The sequence below is a fragment of the Lytechinus variegatus genome, chromosome 8 (assembly GCF_018143015.1).
Source record: "Lytechinus variegatus isolate NC3 chromosome 8, Lvar_3.0, whole genome shotgun sequence".
Classification (NCBI taxonomy): Eukaryota; Metazoa; Echinodermata; class Echinoidea; order Temnopleuroida; family Toxopneustidae; genus Lytechinus; species Lytechinus variegatus.
In genome coordinates, this window is record NC_054747.1 from 4,333,848 (window position 1) to 4,352,661 (window position 18,814).

The following is an 18,814-nucleotide window of genomic DNA, read 5'->3' on the forward strand; positions in this document are numbered from 1 at the left end:
CTTGAATGTTCACTTCATGAAATAATCCTCAGGTTTTTTATTCTTCAAATTGGCAACACTACATGTTTAGTTTGTGAAATTTATGCAGCAGAAATTCACTGAGGTCGACAAGCAATTTGCGAATTTGTGTAGAAAATGTGACCTTTTAAGTTTCCATAAATTCCATCAAAACTCCCCTGGAAAATTTGAAAAAAAAAATGATCCTGCAGTTTCAAATTTTGTGGGAAACATTTGACTTTCTGAGAGCATTCCCCTACCAATGATACCTCAGTCAAATTTGCTTTACGGTGGCCGTACAGCACATGATAAAAAAACAGCCGTTTTATTCAAACTGCCATAATCGAGCTATTACAAAAAATGTTGAAACGGTTGTTTTTGACTCGCTGTACGGCCGCCGTAGAGCAAATGTGGCTCTGGTATAAGACTGCTTTACGAGAAGTGGTTCTGAAAACCAGTTCAGGAGACTGATGGTGATGAGAATGCAAGCAAAGCGATCTTCTAATTAGGTTTAATAAACTGGTTTAAGGAAATCGGTTCAGGGTCATAGTTTAGGGCTGTAACTGGTCAACTTTTTAAACCCTAGTTTATTTCAAAATACAGTTGTGTTAAATCTATTTCAACCTCGCTTTTAACCATGTTTTTAAAACTTTTTTTAGACAAGTGCCAACTGCAATTTCTTAAGTTGAGCGAAATAAAATTACAAATTTTCATAAACTTGGACTGTGTATAGGAGGTGTAGATCATATACCCCACACAGGTGGGTCACTTGAGGGATTTATTCAAAGTAAATGGAGCGCGTTAACCTCCAATTAAAGTCAACAATGAGTAATTTTTAACCCAGATCTGTCGATTGTTCAGGGAATTGATCCAGTTTTAGAACATTTGATGTGGGAATCGTCCTACCACATAGTCTGTCATGCGTTCATTGTGCTTGGGTGAATTATTGCATTTTAGCCCTATTTTAAAGTTCAAAGTAAGGTGACTTGATCTTACAGACTATATACAGTACAGAATCTGCGGCTTGCGGAATAACTTGTGAAGTAAAGCGTTGAGGTAAATTTAGATTAATCGCAACTTTGCAATCAATCACAGCTGCTGTATCCTAATTATTTTACTACAGGTCCATTGTAAGCTTTACACAATGTAGCAAATTTTGGCGGGCGAGCTAAAAAGTTGCTCCAGATATTTTTTCAATAATTTTTTTCACCTGTCTAAAGCTCATGAAGTTGTAAGGCCTTCTTTGTTTTTGTTAGACTAGATGCAAAATTCTGATTGCAAGTTTTTTGGCACAAGACTAAAACATTTGTTCTGTGTCCTATCACCCATCCTTCATGAAATAAAGTCTGAAAATAAAGACTATCATCAAGGGGAGGGAATCTGGTGCCAAATGAGGGTGACTTCACTGTCCTCGATGACAGCAGACATAAGGTCAAAGGTCGTGTAGGTCAGTAGTAGGTCTGGGAGTTGGCCTTTCTTTGAACTTGAGAAGGAAACTTGTTTTGATGCGAGGAGGTTTCGTTAGAGAGCTTCATAGCGAGGGAAACCTTGCTTTGGGTACCACATGAAGTTCTTATTGGTGAAAGTTCTGACGGACAATCTGCTGCTTGTGATTGTTTGCAAATGAGTGCTTTTAAAGGATTTTAGACCACTGTACCAACTTGATTGTGGATACTATGCTTGGATCCTGCATCTTCTATAGGCAGGTGGATTTATAAATAAAGATATGTGAATCGTTCTAAACGTTTAATGTAGGTTCCTATGACTGATTCACTCTGCTAGGTTTTATGTTGGCAGCCAATGATGCCTAATGCTTCCAAACATTGTTGGAGCTATAGTCGATAGTGGTCGGCACTGGTCAGGCCCAACTGGTACAGAAAATTTCTGACCACGTATTATGAGAACACTGCTTCTGACTACAACTGATTTAAAAAGAAAAGTGTTCAAAAAACAAGTCCTTGCAAAGAAGAATTGTAATTGAACTCATTTCTGTCTTTAATCTTTTTTTATATTCATAATTTAAGAGAAGCATTTCTATATTTGATGAATATTAGTTTATTTTCAAATGTTTGCCAATGTCAGATAGTTACATGGAGTTCATTCACTTTCTTCTTGGCCGAACAAAACTTTGTATTGCCGTGAAATACACGTAGCGACCAACTCTAAAGCAGCCTTAGCTAGAACACTGCTCCCATATCTCCATATTCTCTGTGCAAAGGTTGTTGCTACTGGGATTGGATATTCACTGCTTTTCTCCTCTGTTTCTGTTCAAAATCGCTCACCGTTTAATCTTGAAATTAATATTTCTTGTTCTCGCTTAACTCAGAAGGCCTTCTATGGAGCTATCTGTACATACCCAAGAATCTTGGACTACTATGGATATACTCAAATAGGACTGGATAATAGTAAGAAGGTAAGTGGGACAGGGTTTACATTCCCCCCATCAGAGATAAGCATAGGGGGGTTGCCCCTAAAATAGTTAAAATAAAAAAGCCCTATCAATATTGAATATAAATCCCCTCGAGTAGGACTGAATGATCGTCAGAAATTAAGGGGGACAGGGTTTACGTTCTCCCATTAGAGATAAGCATGGGGGGTGCCCCTAAATAAAAAATAGCCCTATTAAAATTGAATAAAAAGCCCCTCGAATAGGACTGAATGATCGTCAGAAATTGAGGGGGACAGGGTTTACATTATCCCATTAGAGATAAACATGGGGGGGAGGGGTTGCCCTTAAATTAAAAAAAAGCCCTATTAAAATTGAATAAAAAGTCCCTCGATTAGGACTGAATGAATGTAGGAAGGTAAGGTGGATAGGGTTTACATTCCACGATTAGAGATAAATAAGGGGGTGGGGGGTTGTTCCTTAAAGTAAACATTTCCAATGATAGCCGTAGTAAAATTGCAAAGGAAAGCACCTGTCGATCCAGTATAAAAAGAAATTTGGCTTGGACATGAATGTCATTGTAAATTATTTTACTTCAGTACAAAGGCCAATAAAATATATAAAAAATAATGTTGTAACCTAATGCAATAAAGCAACTTTAAATCTATAAAAGAATCCTAGAAAAAGCACATGTAACCGTATTTGATTCAGTAAATATTCAATTTGAATTTGTTGAAATGTCAATGAAAAAGAACCTTTATAACTTATTGCAAAAAAAAACCCCTGTAACTCTCAATTTAGTTAGATTTATACCAAAAGTAATTTGGACAGAATCTAAGAAAAAGATTGTCCCTTTTAAATAGAAAATATTCCCTCCTACATGCGGTCACCTCGATGATGTACAAGGAAATTATTCTTTCGACTATCAATTTATAATTTTGTTTCTGTAAAGCGGTTTATGGATTTATATTATTGCATGCACTCTATATGCTTAAGTTATTAGCATTACGAAAATGGAAACGTGTCTTCCATTTTGCCTGAGAGCTTGGATTGAATAATAAACTCTTAAAAAGTTTCAAAGCTAAAATATGGTAATAACCTTACTGGATTTTCCAGATAATATAACATTAATTCAGGGTATTCATTGCATTGACACCATATACGCTATCAATATCACATCATACATTCATATGATGAAATAGTATTCCAACCTCTGCTTAACTTAAAAAACATCTAAAGGATTTCATTAAATCCCTTCGGCACCTGTGTTGAATAGAATTCTTTTCACCAAAATTGGATTTCTTATGGAAATAAATCTCAATGCATTTGCAATTTTAATTGTAAAGATAAAATCTTCAAAGGTTTTTCCTTCTTAAGTTTGCATAGAATAGGCAGAGCGCATTTGCTGATTTTGAATCCTTTATCCTAAAAATTTCACCACTTAAGGTTTTGATTTTTCTTTTGGTTTGCATGATAAAGAAAAGATTTGATGAATGGATGTTTTTTCTCACAAAATTGAGAGGTTAGCTGAGTTAACTATTAATAAAGAGATTTCTTACATGTAGTATATTCCTTTGAATCCGAGATTCAGAAGGACTTTGTTTTAAATGCTAGAAGAAAAGGGTATTTTATCTTGTTTTATCTTCAACATTATTTCCAAGGATACACTGCTTTATCTATTCTAGATCTCTGTTGGATTGCGAGGATGGCTGTGCCCTATTTAAATGCCTTTATTCCTCATCGATACGGTTAAGGGGAAGTTCATGCGAAAACTCACCTAAATTTAGTTGCATTTGTTTAATTTTGTCCTTTTCTATTCCTGCATTTCCGTGTTGATGTGAGCGATATCCGGGGGGGGGGGGGGGGGGTGTATTATGAATCTGTCTCTTCTTGTATGGTAGTGGGCAAGAGAAAATCAACAAGGGAAAATTTTACCAATTCCACCTTGTCTGATAGTGGGCAGTATTTTAACGTTGGGTAAGAAATATTCGGAGGAAACAAATGTGAGAAAAATTAATTTTGATAAAAAAGAAAGAGAGCTATGTGAAATAGGGATTTTGTTAAGAGGATGATGCCCCCCCCCAAAAAAAAGTAATGAGTAATCTATTACACCGATATTTTAACATTCAGATAATTCTACAAATTGTTTCAAATTGTTTTCAGCATATCTGCTTGTAAGGGTTATTATTTAAAGATTATAGTGGTTGCTGAAATAAAAGTTGGGGATTTTCATACAATGGTGGTTATGCAAAATTAGCAAAACTAAAATTACAGCTGAAATTTCCGCTCATCAGTATTCAGTATTGCCAAAAGGCTCTGCTTATATTAGTGAGATGAATTTTGTGTATTTGAATGAATTTAGTTAAGAGCAAGCCTGCGAAATAACAGAGAGAGAGAGGGGGACGGAAAGAGAGAGAAAATATGACAAGAGAGGATTAGTTTTGGTCAAAGTTCGCACTACTTGTCTTCAATTATACTCCTACCTACATGTAGATCCTACTTTCTAAACATTGGCGCACTGCTTCAATATGAATACCTGGGCAATTTCCCATTGACAAGCGGTTTTCACCGAAAATATGTCGGCTATATCCAACTGAAAGTAGAATTTGTTTATTTTTCTCTGTGTAGACAAAATGAAAAAATTGTTTATATCCCAATGTAGACAAAAAGACCCAAATTCACAAGGATTGTTATGAAACTGGGTTGAACTCGTGGTTTCTGCATATTTCCTCTATAAATTACTCTCGATTTACCTGGAGTATCAAAAGATGTCCAATGATGATGCACGACTTTTTTTTACATTGTTACCATGTTTGAGCATATTAATCATTGCTGCAATTTATTTTGTTGACACACAGCATACACACATGTATGAAGAAATGATGATTTCAGGTAATTACAAAGGAAAAAGGAAAGTAGGGACATGACATCATCAGCAAACCTAATGAATATTCATGAAGGCATGCATATAACTTTTTACAAAATATAATTTTAAAAAAATCAATAACTTTGTTGTTGTTTTTCTTCAGATTTTGATGAAATTTCAGCATTTTTCTCAGTGAATATTGATATTTCAGCCCAGAATACCCTTTCAAGAACGCCAAAGAAAAAAGAATTTACATTTTAGAATATGGAAAGTGGGGGGTCTCTGTAGACATTCCCTTTGATCTTGCCAATTTGTCCTGCCATGTTCCATGGCCAACCTCACTGTATGTAGAATGTTGATACTTCATTCTCCCTTTCAGAATGACTGTTGTCTGTGAATGCTCGTTTTTGTGTGGAAGGGCATTTTCCGGTTATTTCCGAATCCATCATGAACATTGAATTACCTACTTGACCCCCCCGACCTGTCCCGAAACCACATTTAAACCGCAAGAAGTGCTAGAAGTATTAAGAGGCCTAATGAATGAGCAAACTGACATGGCCAATGACAGGATATTACCCTAAAAATGACCAACGCTTTACTCTTGTGGTAACGCAGTAAGTAATTTTCCAGATGTAGTTCATGCGTGCATTCTGAATAGTGTTGGCAAGTTGCACATGGGTCTGCCCTCTATGTGTGTGTGTGTGACAGACCCGGGGGGGCCACTTCCATTCACGAGTGGATACCATGCGCGACCATGGGGTCTCGAAAAGCACCCTAAACACGTAATTTCCATATTCTGAAAATGCACCCTTTAACAACAAGTATTGGCGTGTGAAACCCTATCCTTATCAAGGATTGGAAACAAAACTATACTCTTGGCAAATATTCCCTGAAATGAACCCCTAAACAAGTACATGAATGTTTTATTGTTAGGGGTCTTTCGGTCGTCAGCTTTACGTTATTAAGTACGACCCCACCTTCTACACCTCGCGCAAATCGGACTCTAAACACGAAGTGTTGGGGCAAAAAGGATATCCTTTAGAAAACATTTTAATTTTGTTTTATCATCCCCGCAAATTCGACCCTAAACACGTAATTTTCCTAGCGAAATATATACCCTTTTTTCATTATTTTTGTGTTTTTGACACCCTTATCACGTTACGTACGTAACGTGCCCTATCGTGAAAAAGACATCCTTTTTACGTGTTTTTTTGGTCGCGCATGGTATCCACTCGTCAATGTAAGTGGCCCCCCGGGATGACAGATCAGAAAATCAAGAATTTTCAATTTTTATTATGCTCATGGAAATAATAAGCAGGTATTGCTTATAATGATAATTAGGGCTTTGGTTTAAAGAGTGATGTGAGAGAGGAAAGCAATGTCTGAAATGAATAATAATCCGCTTTTATATAATAATAAGAATAGTCATTTCTGTATAGCGCATAACAGATTTTGAATAACATCTCTATGTGCTTCCAAAGGACTTGGATATTATTAGCTCAAGCAGCTTTCCAGCACTCTGCATTTCAAGGAAGAAATTCCTGCCAGGTACCCATTCACCTCACCTGGGTTGAGTGCAGCACAATATGGATCAGTTTGATATAGCCCTCGACGTCTCTAAGTGCTTTACAGATATATTATTACCCCGGTCACCAGATCCTGGCAATCCCGCATGCAATATATACAACTTCTCCACTCCCTCTGGAGAATTCCAACATGAGTTCCAAGACTCAATTGCTAGGCATACTACATATAGGCTTTCACATCCTATACCGGGTACCCATTTAACACCTGGGTGGAGAGTGGCAAAGTGTGGATTGATGCCTTGCCAGAGGATGCTAGGCCATGGTGGGATTTGAACACATGACCCTCTGATTACAAGGCGAGAGTCAGAACTGCTGCACCACAACGCTTGCAATATAAACCTGAAGAAAGGTGTTATATTCATTGAAAGCTAAAAATGATTCCAGTTTATTTTATGGTTTAATGCCAGTCTTTGGTATTATGATAGGGGTATTTGGCGCCAAAAGTTGTAAGAGGCATACTTTCCAGACCATTGGGTTGGCTATTATTACGGTCGTGAAGACTTTCATAATGTCATTTGTAAGGCTATTAAAAGCTATATATGGAAGGGAGATTAAGAGAGTGAATAGCATGAGGTCTAGGCCTTTTGTATGTGTGGAAATTAATGAGAAATATTGAAAAAGATATTTTTTTCTCAACGTGTCTGGTTTCAATTTGAACTTAGGGATATGCAAGTTTGTTAGTAGACTTGCTTAATACATACATGTAGTTAGCCAAAATATACTGTGAATGTATTGTTCATGCGCAAACAGGATCGACTGTTATTTTCTCCGGGAAAATTACGAATGAATTACTTTCTTGATTTCTGACGACAAATGTCTAGTAATGGAAAGTCATGAAAAGAAAGCTGTATGCATATGGAGAGAGGGATTAATGCAGTATTTTACAAAGAATTATAAAAGGGGGCTTGTATTTTTACTAAGGAGATGAATAAATAAATAAGAATGAACCAAATCCATTATAAAGCATTTCAAGAATATCTAGAAAAACCTCAATGGCCCGTATTGTGAAGTCGGGTTTACCTTAAACTCAGGTTCAAAGTTGTGGTTTAAACATGGGAAGCCAAAAGTGTCAATTTTTTTTGTTAAGTTGTATGTTTCTTATGTTAACTGTGTTCTTTCCTAGACAATTATGAATGATTTGAGAGCCAAATGGGCTGAAATATGATATATCTACAGTTAGTGATTTATGTAATAATTGACTATCCATACTTAGACCACAACTTTAAACCTGAGTTTAAGTTAAACCCGACTTCAGAATACGGGCCAATGATTCTTGTGTTATGTCCAATGAGGATTCTTGTCAGTTTTTCACATTTCCCCTGCGGCGGCCATATGACGAGTTGAAAACGGCCGTTAAAACGTTTTTTGTACCAGCTATGTATGTAAGGTAGGTAAATATAGGTGGTTTTAATAAAAGAAATAAAACAGGTGTATTCGGCTCGCCGTACGGTCGCCATAGGGGGAAGTGTGACTGAAGCATGGAGCAACGATTTATATTCAACTTAGCCAAGAGATGGAATGGGTCGGTCATACATGTATAAGGCCTACTGGTACTCAAATACATGCAAATCGAGTTTTGTATGGTATACCACTTAAAAATCCTCCACTCACCATAGTGCACAGAATGACCCCAATACCACATGCACTAGATTGGCAAAAGGGGTAGGCTTGTATTGTTATTCAATTATTGCAACAATACATGCAGTTTCACGCCTAATCTGTTAATAATACCCCCAAAGGGCTTCATTCAATGGCCATGATAATGACCACTGAAGTGACTGACCAATTGGTCAACAATGGAGTGACCATGGGAGAAGCTTGACCAGTGCATTGGGCTGTCATGGATGGTGTGAAATTCAATGACAGCTCTCTTACAGTTATATTCATGATGGTCAGACTGCAGTAGTCTCTTAACTCAGACCTTTTGGTGGAACTAGCAAAAAGTGATAATTGTAGTCTCTTAATTCACAACTCACTTAGAGCTACCAGTTAGTGATATTTCTACATTCATCACTTTAGGGGATTTAATTTATCTTCTTAGTTCTCACGTTGGGTACAAGTTCAATTTTGCATTTGGTATTTTGACATAGGCCTATTGTTGTTGAGACCAAGATCGTAGATGTGTTCGCATGGTGCGGTCACAAAATGTCACTGCATGCTGCTCCTACCGCATAAAAACATGGAATGTTGTGACCAGTGGATTAGTATCTGGAGTATGAAACCGAGGTTGTGGGTTCGGATCCCAGCCATGGCAGATTTTCCTTCAGCAAGAAATTAGAGTCGACCCAGGGGGGCGTGATTGGGTACCCAGTAGAATTTATTCCTTGAAGATTTTTGCACTTACATGTATATTGTGGCTTAAAGGTCAAGTCCACCCCAGAAAAATGTTGAGTTGAATAAATATAGAAAAATCAGACGAGCATAATGCTGAAAATTTTATCAAAATCGGATGTAAAATAAGAGTTGTTGCACTTTCGCTTTTTTTTACAAAACAGTGATATGCACAACTGAGTGACATGCAGATGACTCGGTCAATGATGTCCATCACTCACTTTTTCTTTTGTTTTTTATTGTTTAAATTAGACAATACTTCATTTTTTACAAATTTGACAATACGGACCAACTTGACTGAACCATATGATATTAAACTATGCTAATTCCATGTGTTCAGGGCGGAATTAATTGTCGTTTCACTTGGCAATGGGAGAAAATTAGAATATTTCACATTTCACATAAAATACAAAAGAAATAGTGGGTGGATGACATCATCAGTCTCCTCATTTGCATATCGACCAGGATGTGCATATAACTGTTTTGGGAAGATTAAGCGAAACGTTAAAATGTCAACTTATTTTACATCCGATTTTGATGAAATTTTCAGTGTTATGCTTGTTGGATCTCTTCATTCAAATCAATTTTTGGTTGGGGTGGACTTGTCCTTTAAGGTTTAGCCAGGGTAATGATATCAAGTGTTGTAGTGCATATGCATCCATATAGGGGAAGTACCCATTAAATCATACTATATAGAGTCTGAATGATTCAGACTAGCTACTGGTCAGCAAATGCTGTGGTTTTTGTGGTCAGTCTGGCCTTTTGTCCTTGCTAATAGGCTGGATAGTCTGCAGAATAAATCAATGCCATGGCCAGCAGGTTTAGAAGGAGGTCAAGGTCACTTGGGGTTCAGAGTGAGAGCTGATGGTCAGAGACCATTTAGTATTTGAAAGCAGACCCAGTTTTCCGTAGTGGACATGGCAATTTGCTGTTTGACCACTTATCAATTTTGACACAGAATTTTAAGACTAGTGTTTAAAAGTATGTATATTTTGGAAGAAATTGCGTAATTGCTGAGAAATCAGCAAATAAGCACAGGATTCGGGTAGAGCGTCGGGCCCGACATTCAAAGTAACAATTATACCCTGTCCCACGTGCGCTTATCTGTGTTGGGGATCTTCGGTGTGAACATTTTTCAGCGTAGATTTCAAGATTTCACAAAGTTCAGTTTATGTAACTGTACCAGATCTAGATCCTCGATGATATACTGACAATTAAGCCTTGTTTTACAGACTTTCTCATGAAATCAGTGTTTACTGCAACTACTGGAATTTCTCTTTAACATTGCAATGAATTGAAAGTTCCACCGCTTTTCTTTTTTTCTATAGTTTTCATGGCTCTTTTGAGCATCTCTGGGGCTGGATCACCACTCAGCTCCTGTGGAATTATCTGCGCTGGTAAAATACCAACTTTTTGTGTGTGTGTGTGGGGGGGGAGTATTGTAATCAGAAGAAACTGCATTGTGTATTTGCTACCTACTAGTAGAATAGGCCTTCCAACAGCTGCACTCGCCAGCATTATTACATGAGCAACAATGTAATCCTATTTGAATGAACTAAAACATGCCAGCTCTCCACAAAAATGCCTATCAAAATCTTATAGTAATCAGCTTTTTGATAAGTTATAGAGTGGATTGGATGTCCGCGTCATTCATGAGAACTTGATGCACACACTATTTTGGAAAAAAGTATGCCAAACTTTCCAGTTATTGTCAACGTGAAATGGAAAGTAAGAATAAGAGTCTGAATATGTATACTAGGTTGGCCTGTATGGACTGTTGTTGAGTGGTCAAGCCCCTGGGCTTTGATCAAGCAGGAAGTAGGTCACACACAGCAATGGTCATCCAGAGTGCATTGTCCAGGGATGTGGAAAAGGGCCATAACAACTGCTCAGCTCTGTTCTGTGTTGGGCAGGAATCAGAAAATCTGGCTGTTTGTAATATTCTCTGTGTTACAAAGCATATGTTCATATATATTCTAATTCACAGCTGGAATTTGATACAGATAATCAACTCTGCGTTATTGGATTCTCTGAAAGTAAAAGCTTTTTTTTTCAGACCAGATAGTGGAAAGCACGTCTAATACTTTAAAGGACAAGTCCACCCCCTAAAAAACTTGATTTGAATAAAAAGAGAAAAATTGAACAAGCATAACACTGAAAATTTATATGAACGAGCCAGTTATATCCAAATGAGAGAGTCGATGATGTCACTCACTCACTATTTCTTTTGTTTTTATTGTTTGAATTATACAATATTTCAATTTTTAGGTATTTGATGATTAGGACCTCCTTGCCTGAAGCACAAAATGTTAAAATAATGGAATCCCACTTGTTCAGGGAGGAATGAAACTTTGTTTTGAAGGAAAATGGGTCTAGTATTGAAGACTACCAGTGCTGGTCTGGCTCATGTCTGGTCAACCCAGTAGGGAACTGAGAGTTTGAGGTCATGAAAGTAGGTTACCGGTCACTCAAAGGTCATAGATAGCATGTCATTGAGAATTTCTGAGGAACCTAGCTTTTTTGAGTGTTTGCAGATGCTCTGGGATTAGTTTCTATGATGGGTATTTAATATCATTTACCAACTCTATGTAGATCATTACCTAAGTTACAAGCCAATGTTTCAGTGTAGTTTCAATGTAGGCCTACTTATATGGATTCTATTTGATGTTGAGAGGTCAAGCTGGAAGCTTGTCCACCCTTCATACTAAAATATCTTCTCATTTATTTACTGAATCTGTATGTATTATGAAAATAATCATTATAGGGTGCAAAAGCTATTCACCAAAGTATATATTCTACTGCACTTTTTAGGACTCCTAAAATGCTTGTTATTTATAATAAAATGAATGTGTTATGAGTCTTGATTTAAAGTTGTGTACGGAAGGTGCTCTCCAGGTAGGTGTTTCATAAAGTTGTTTGTATGTTTACGAGCAACATTTCGATCCTTTTTCTTGAGGCAAATTATGCACAAATTTGTCATTGGTGTTGAATTAGTGCGTAAGAAAGGATCACCAGTCATAAAGGTCACTTTTAACTTATGACAGTAACACAACATTTGCTCCTGCGACAATTGCTCTGGGCTTAATATTGTCAAAGATATAGGGTAACGGTTGCGATAGGGTTTTATGTTAGGTTTTGGGTAGGATATAGTGTTAAACCCAGGGATGAAGCTGGTCATTTGATTAGTGTGTGGAATTTAGAGCAGAACAATTGTTGTGGAACCTATGAAACAGCCACCCAATGTGAAATGTCCTTTATGAACTAACTAAGGATGATGCAAAAATTGTCTTATGATAGCGAGCAGTCTATCAGACAGAACGATAGGGTGGGGTTTGGTAAAGGATGATCTATCTATTGACAACTACAGCTGCAGCTGTTGTGTAAAAGATCAAGGAAAAATTGATGGAATACCAGTCGGTACCTTATATTCAGACTGGAGGCAGGCAAGCCCTATGCACTCAAAGCATGCCAGTAGTCTGTTAATATAAACTCGAATGTGATACGTAAAGCTGATTATCTGTTGTCGCGGTTCCATGACATTTACTCTGGCGACAATTGCTCGGCTGCAAATTCAACACATTTAAGCAATGACCAACTTCAACCCTGAGTTTGATACTATACCTTATCCTAACCCTAACTCTAAACCTAACATAAAACCCCATCTTAGACAAAACAAAACCCAGAACCAATCGTCGCTGGAGCAATTGTCGCGTCACCTTGGTTGCAGCAAACTATTTCATGAGAAAGTTAGCAATCAAGAATGATCGTTGCTTTACCATCATAGATAAATTTTCTTGTTTGTAAACTCTGAAGTCATGAATCTAGGCTGAAAATGACCACACTGAAGATCGTCCAACACAGATAAGCTCATGTGGGACAGTGTATTTTAATTGCAAGGAAAGAGAGACCCATTGCTGCCATACCATTGTAGATCAATTCTGAAAGCATGAAATCTAGGCTGAAAAAGAACAATGAAGATTACCAACACAGATAAGCTCACGTGGGACAGTGTATCATTATTGCATGGAAAAGACCCACCATCTGAAAGGAATGCCATGCTATTTTGTCATTTTCTCGGCTCTTGCCATTATGGATTTTGTTGCGATTTGTCACATTAACATATCCTATGCATACACAATAGGCAGTATTCTGATAATTGAAGTTATGAGTAACCCTAGTTTAAAATCTTGAACAACTCTGCTATGGAATGCTGGGATACATAATACCTTCCATATTCATGACAATTATTAGGTATCAATTAAAATTCATTACTTTTTAAAGAATTCATACTTTTGTATTTTCCCATTCCCAATTTCATGACTCGATTAATTTTTCAACAACTTCTTGAAGCAGGAAAATAATTATTTTTAATTTATAGGGAATGAGTTGACAACTGACACTCCACAAAAGTATGGTCAAACCCAGGTTTAATTAGGAGTAAACTATGGCTATCATACTACCCAATGCTAGACTAACCAGATGTTTTTGCCAGCAAAACTAGAGATTTTCTTTAACTTTTAAGTCTTGGAGTCTGTGAGTCTACTGATATCAGGAGACTTATATTTACTTCTGTAATTCTATTTTGTTGACAATGGCCCCCTTTTGCTTTCAATAACAACCGGTTTCCACAATGACAGTATGTTGAACATTAATAAAGGGAGGAGTTTTATCATATCTTAAACATTTTCAAGCCATTTGCTATATTGCAAAGTATCGAATAATATTTGTCCGTATCCAGGGTTTGTGTTATTATGCATTGTTATGTATAGACACTATAGAATTACTGGTAGGCCTATACATTATAATATAACGGTTCTTGTCTGCCAACTCGTATCTCTACGTGTTTACTGTTGGCTATTGTGTTCAGCCAGGCTTAAACAGGTCTCATTTCAACGTTAGGAGATTAGTCTAGATCCCCTAGCCCCCCTAGCCCTGGGCGTTTCCCCTCCTGTGTCTGCAATTAGAATCAGTGGACCGTATAGATGAGAAAATCGAGCAGAATCAAGGCTGAAAATCTTCAAGATCTTGTATATCGAGATAGGTAGGCCTACATTGTGCATGTAGGATTTCACTTGTGTAGATGAAAGCATTTAGATTATAAATTGGAATACTGCCATTTGAGCTGTTGGCTGTCTGTATCCAACGCATTGGGCGATCGTCCAGTTGTGCTCTCCAGTACTTGTGTAGCAAACAAGCTGTGAAGCGCTGCTTCTGGTTGTGGAGTTCATCAAGAGTTCATGGGTCTGTGGAGTAGACTATCTCATCTCCGTATCTATCTCTCTCCTTCATTTCTATTCTGTCTGGCTTCCAGGAGCTGACCTAGTTGAGATCTAGGGGTAGAGAGGGAGGGGTGGACTGATTGTGTGTGTGGGGGGGGGGTGGAATATTGCTGTTAAAGAGATCGCAGGCAGCTTATGGGGGGGGGGGTATAAATAATACATCGATATTAAAATATGGTATGACAAGGCCTGCATGTATATGTTTAGTTTGCAGACAAGGACAGCAAAACCAGCTTTGATAGGTGATGCATGCAGTTGACATGACAGGTGAGAAAGCATTCATTTTGATAGAAAGGGGAGGGGGGTGGAGGTAGGTCTACCCACTCCTTAATTTGGTAAGGGGGATGTTATACAATATATATATATATATATGTATAAACGTTGTGATTGAATACAGGGGTTTGCATTGCCAATAAGATAGCATACAGCAGGTACATGTAGGGTATCTATCTATATACATGTAAATTTTTCCAGACACATTTGCAGACTATATATATATATATATAGGCCTTGTGGATGGTGATGGTTATATATTGCGCTGTCTGTCGGCTGGGTGCGTGGTATCCGTCTCATTTCATTAGTGTGTCTTCCATTCTCATACATGTATGTGCATTAACAAGACACTGCGATGGGCCTCTATCTGTCTGGGTACGCTGGTGACATTATTAAACATGGTAACGAGCAGGGGGAGATCGAGACGGACTGAAGAGAGGGAGAAAAAAATATCTTTGGCAAGGACGTATCGTGTAATTGAGAAGAGGGGAATGAATTGATTTGTATAATTAAATATGAGAGGAGAGATAAAGGGAGCACTTGTATGATATCTGTAGTGAGGGCCTACATGGCCTCTGACACTGGTATAATGATTTAAAGGGGGGGGGGGGACCCAGTTTACCACCGGAAAAATAAATATTCAATGAATATTGTATTATTCCCAATCAAAATAGATAATTTATTTGCCCTTCTCGTTTTTCTTTGATATTATGTCTAAGACTGAAATGATATTGAAATATGTTGATTTTGTGACTAAAATTCATGAGAAATATTTGGGGGTAGGGGCTGGAGACTTCTACAATTTCCAATATAAACACAATTTTTGTTGAAAAAACAGTCCTCTATATTGCACACCATCATGATGTTACCTTGGATATCTTGTAGATTCATTTTTTAACGGTACATTGAAATACATATATTTTGATTTTGTGACTCGCTCACTTCACTCGCCCATTCATAAAAATATTGTTTTCCACCTAAAACTAGCCCCCCAATTTTTTTGCCTCTCTGCTATTTGCTACTTGTATTGATTTTTAATCTAAATACACTGAGCCCTAAACGTAGGATCGACCAGGTTTATCATCTATAGAATATAAACATAAAAAGATTGTTAGTAATATGAAACTGGTTGAATTATGTGAAATTTAAAGCAACTCCCCACATAGAAAACCGGGCCCCCATACGTGTTTACCAAGCTCAATGCACATAGAGTGGGAAAGATGATATTACTACCAGCTGTGTTAAAAGACAAGATAATATGACACTGAAAAATCAATTCATATTTCAAACTGTTTTCCTTTAAATTTTCTACTTAAAAAACCCCCAAACAAACACAAGCCTATAGAGAAAGATAAAAGGGGGAGATTGATATGAAACCATGGCCCCTGTACCACGGAGCTCAGTGCTTGATCTTAGACTGATATTTACACTTGATTACATTGCTTATTATATGCAATCAAGAGTTCATATCAACTCTATGATCAATCATCAAGCGTTGTGAAACATGGGCCCCATCAAGATAGAGAGAGCCAATGCAAGCACTAAGTAAATTTCTGTCTGGACTTTATGTGTACATAAAATGCTACCTGTCTGTCTGCTGTGTGCTTCTCATACATGTATAATGCATGCAACCTATGAATGGCTTTATTAGTGAAGGCTTTTTGCACACCGTCTCTTATCTAATGCTAGTCTACGTGTGAATACCCGTTGTTCAATGCGCAACGGTGGCTTTCTGGAACTTGAGGATTTTTCATAATTTTGTGTGGGCAGTGAAGGATTAATTCATTCACTTTGAGTTTGTAATGGAAATGGTTTTATGAAGGCGTTTCCATGGAAACTTGATTTAGAATGTCAGCCGTGATATGTAGTATCCATCGTTAAGCTAATGTACATGTATTCAGCCTTTTCAAAAATGTATTTTGTAGTGGTGAGCTACGCTTTTGGATCTATGTTGGTCATAAATGTAAGTGCAAGGAATAATATTTGATTATTCATATCATTTGGGGTAATCTGCTGTTATGTTTTGGGACAGTGATTTTTCATTTCAAACAACGTCCTTTTCTGTTTCTGAAAACCTGTTATTCTGTTTTGCCATAGAACTATGTCCAGCAGAAACGGGAATAACGTCTTTCAAAAGTAAATTCAATGAATCTTCACTTGAACAGGAAAGAGCCAAAAGTGATTTTCTGTTTTGATTTAAAAGGATATGGATATCACTTCATGCAAATGTTGCCTTCCACCTATAATACTTGAATATTCATACCAATATAAAGAAGATTTATCAGATAAATGAATATGTTTTCCTTAAGAACCATGACCAAAACTGATAATAGCCTACAAGGAGTGTGTTTCATAAAGCAAATAGTATTCAAGGATTTTAAAATCCTTGAATCTGATTGGCTGAGAAAAAAATGTTCATGAAAACCTTCCTGTTGCCATAGCATTCAGTCTTTTGAGCTGTGTGATGGGTGTTATTTTATAGAGCAATAGTGGTGAAGTATTCTGTGGTAATAATGTGTGGAGTTGCAAGTGTGATGGAGTATTTCTGGCAAAGAAATTGTTCCAAAACAGATGAGAATATTGGGCAGTGTTTGACGTTGTGACAGAGTAATTGTAATTGGAGAATTAAGGCTGAGCAGATCTGCGAATGTTGTGGCAGAGACGTTGTAGGTGGAAAGTTTGTGGCAGTGTAATTATAGAGCACCTGTATTTGAGGATTTGTTATTGTTATGGAGAATTTGTGGCGAACAAATTGTATGAGAACATATGTTTGAGAGCAATCTTTGAAATATATGTTGCAGAACTTGTTCTGTTTTGAAGAAACTTGCGATCAGTTGCAAGTCTATCTTCGGTCCTTACAACATTTGTACTTGTAATCAATTGTAAATATATGATTGATTGATGATATGCTATTTGCAAGGAGTGTAATCTGATTTGCTCCTGCTTTATTGATCTATGCATTGTAAAATTGCTACAGAATATTTGCAATTGATTGCAAATATTTTCTTGCAACACCCCCAAAGATTGAAAAATCATCACCATTGCCTGACAGACTCATATCTTGTTTTCAGACAAGATGTATTGAACCATTTGAGTGATCTGTCTAGACTATTGTATTTTGATCCAGTTCGTATCATGCTCCAGTGAATAGGAAAAAATTAAACAGGACAAAAATAAAACACTCGTTTTGGTTTCTATGTAAGTTACAGTGCTTCAGAAATGGAATTTATGTATAACTTGTATCTTTCTTTGTTTCTTATATTATCAATCACATGTCACACAAATATTGGCTCAATCTAGACAATAGAGGGCAGCATTCAACCAAACAAGAACAGGCATTTTTTTTTCTGCTCATAAAACGTCACCTTGTATTCTATTTTGCCTATGGCTTTCATTAGATGTCAAATTTAAATGTCATGAAGTATTGTATTTTTTTCAACTAGGTGGTTTTAAAATATTAACTCTCGGAAAAAAAACTGATGTTGACAGGTTGAGTGCACCCAAAAGGGAAGTTTATTTGTGCAAGTGAAAAAAAAATCAGAGAGATGGAGATTGTGAAGTTTTATTGAAATGTACCTGTGAGAAGAAATTACAAAATTGTAGCATTTTCAAGTTTCTCTTATTTTCAAAAAATGGTTATCACATCCTAGGCCCCATCTTACAAAGAGTTATGATTGATCTGATAATAACTCTATGAAACTCTATCAGTGTCAATTTTTTCTACAGGAAATTTGCAAAATGACTTTTGTAAACAAAGGAGAACACACCAAATCGTCAAGAAATAAATGAATTTATAGATATCCATTCATAATCATATCTAGAAATTATTTTGAACAAACTTGCATTTCATATGTTGACTTTGCTGGCTTTCCAGAGTTGGGATTGATCGGATCAATCGCAACTCTTTCATGTCACGACAGGGTGCTACATAAGCACTTGCCCGATTGCCCGGGGCAAGTAAAAGTTAGAGTCGGGCAAGTGTTTTGAAGTGTAGACCAAAACTACTTGCTCGAATTGGGCAAGCAAAATTCTCACAGAAAAATGACCAAAATTAGGGTCGATATATGATATTGACCCTAATTCTTGTCATGGCAGG

General features: G+C 37.0%; 1 long non-coding RNA gene across 3 annotated transcripts in view; it reads left to right on the forward strand.

The window, feature by feature from the left end:
- The window catches only part of LOC121419857, a 53,864-nt gene extending 51,135 nt beyond the window's left edge, over window positions 1-2,729 (forward strand). For all 3 annotated transcript variants that reach the window (XR_005970640.1, XR_005970641.1, XR_005970642.1), the window contains exon 4: window positions 2,324-2,729. This is a non-coding gene — a long non-coding RNA (uncharacterized LOC121419857). The remainder of the gene's footprint in view (window positions 1-2,323) is intronic.
- Window positions 2,730-18,814: the final 16,085 nt, after the last annotated feature.